Source organism: Tenrec ecaudatus, chromosome 2, assembly GCF_050624435.1.
Source record: "Tenrec ecaudatus isolate mTenEca1 chromosome 2, mTenEca1.hap1, whole genome shotgun sequence".
Lineage (NCBI taxonomy): Eukaryota > Metazoa > Chordata > Mammalia > Afrosoricida > Tenrecidae > Tenrec > Tenrec ecaudatus.
In genome coordinates this window covers 252,489,343-252,491,616 of record NC_134531.1, presented here as the reverse complement: position 1 = coordinate 252,491,616, position 2,274 = coordinate 252,489,343, and the positions used below count along the sequence as shown (strand labels likewise).

At 37.9% G+C, this 2,274-nt stretch overlaps 1 pseudogene; it reads left to right on the top strand.

Moving 5' to 3' along the window:
* The first annotated feature begins 1,113 nt into the window (after positions 1-1,113).
* On the top strand, positions 1,114-2,042 carry LOC142441432 (olfactory receptor 5K3-like; annotated as a pseudogene).
* The last annotated feature ends 232 nt before the right edge of the window (positions 2,043-2,274 follow it).

Below are 2,274 nucleotides of genomic sequence, written 5' to 3'. Positions count from 1 at the left end.
GAAAAAGTGCTCTGCATTGAATAATGGGTTAATTATAAATTGAGTACATTCAGCTAGGACCTGGAAACACAGGGAATCCAGGACAGATGAGCCCTTCAGGACCAGTGGTGAGAGTGGCGATACTGGGAGGGTGGAGGGAAGGTGGGGTTTAAAAGAGGCGAACCGATTAAAAGGATCTTCATATAACAGCAAAGTGGATAAGGGGAGACATGGGTCAGTGTAAGACATGAAAAAAATAAAGATTTATACATTTTCAGGGAGAAGGGAGGGAGGATGGGGGAAAATGAGGAGCTGATACCTGGTGCTCAAGTCAAAAGTGAATGGAGAATGATGACGGCAACAAATATACAAATGTGCTTGACACAAGGGGTGTGTGTATGGATTGTGATAAGAGTTGTCCAAGCCCCCAATAAAATTATTTTTAAATTTAGTACACTAAATAATGCTGTTTTAAAACATTCACTCACTGGGACAGTATACAAAAAATCTTTACTCAGTTTGTGGGGGTGATACATAAAGTGGATTTTAAGTATATGTTAAAGATCATCAATACAAAGGCTGACAAAGAAGGATCTAAGAACACAAAATTTAAGGTTTCATTCACTGTATTTGTTAACTCTCTAAAATTCATAAAATAATCCTTTTCATTTCCAATATTCCCCTGGAAATATCAAAATATTCTTGTGAATCCTGAACTATAGTTCTTGAGGTCATCTAGGGTCCTCACACTTTTTAAACCGGGGGTCAGTTCATTATCCCTCAGACTCTTTGGTGGCTGGACTATAGTTTTTTTTAAAAAAACTATGAATAAATTCCTATGCACACAGTACATGTCTTATTTTGAAGTAAAAACCAAATGGGGCAAAACACGCAGCAGGCCGGATAAATGTTCTCAGCAGGCTAAATGTGGCCCCTGGGCCATTTATTATTCTAAGATGATGTTTAGGAAAACCAATTTAATTTGAAGTATATATGCTTTATCTAAAGACAACAAAGAAAGTACAAAGACATGGCTATACTCTGTGTTATAGAAAAGATATTCAAAAGAAAATTAAGACACACTCTGAATTAGAATCTTATCTCTCTATTTTTAATTTCACCACAGAAGAAGGGATGATCCAGGACAATCACTCCTCGACAATAAACTTCGTGCTCATAGGATTTATGGACCACCCAGATCTGAAGACCCTGCTGTTCGTGGTGTTCTTTGTCATCTATCTGATCACCATGGTGGGCAATCTGGGGTTGGTGGTGTTGATTTCCATGGAGCGCCGTCTGCAAACACCCATGTACATTTTCCTGGGGAACCTGGCTCTGATGGATTCCTGCTGCTCCTCTGCCATCACCCCCAAGATGTTACAGAACTTCTTTTCTGAGGACAGAATGATTTCGCTCTATGAATGCATGGGACAGTTTTATTTTCTCTGCCTGGCTGAAACTGCAGACTGCATTCTCCTGGCTGCAATGGCCTATGACCGCTATGTGGCCATATGCAGACCACTGCAGTACCACACCATGATGTCAAAGCAACTTTGCTATCAGATGATCATCGTAGCCTATATATATGGAAATCTGCATTCCATGGTTAATATATGGCTCTTACTTAGGTTAGTCTTCTGTGGGTCTCATCAGATCAATCACTTTTTTTGTGATATTCTTCCATTATACAGACTCTCCTGTATTGATCCTTATATCAATAAACTGATGGTGCTCATTTTATCAGGATCAGTTCAAGTCTCCACTATTACCGTAGTATTAATCTCTTATCTTTGCATACTTTACACCATTTTCAAAATGAAATCGGAAGAGGGAAAGAGCAAAGGTTTATATACATGTGCATCTCACTTCCTTTCTATCTCAATATTCTATGGCTCTCTTCTGTTCATGTATGTTCGGCCCTCTTCAAGCAAAGAAGGAAATAAGGAAATACCAGTTGCTATTTTCTATTCAATAATAGTTCCATTGTTAAACCCCTTTATTTATAGTCTAAGGAATAAAGAAATAATAAATGCTATGAAAAAACTCATGAAAGGAAACCTTAGAACATTCTAGAACAAATACCATCCTGTATGACCAATTGATTTCAAGGAAACTTTTCAAAGTCAATGATTCTGAGAAAATGGGAAATGACCAGTTTGCTTATCACATATTAAAAACTAAATTCTGATTACTTTTAAGTCAAATGATGCACGAATGATTGGATTCAGAGAAGAGGGATTGTGCTGAACTGTGTTTCAAAATCTGAACCGGTGAGGGTCTCTTATGAGTGAATTA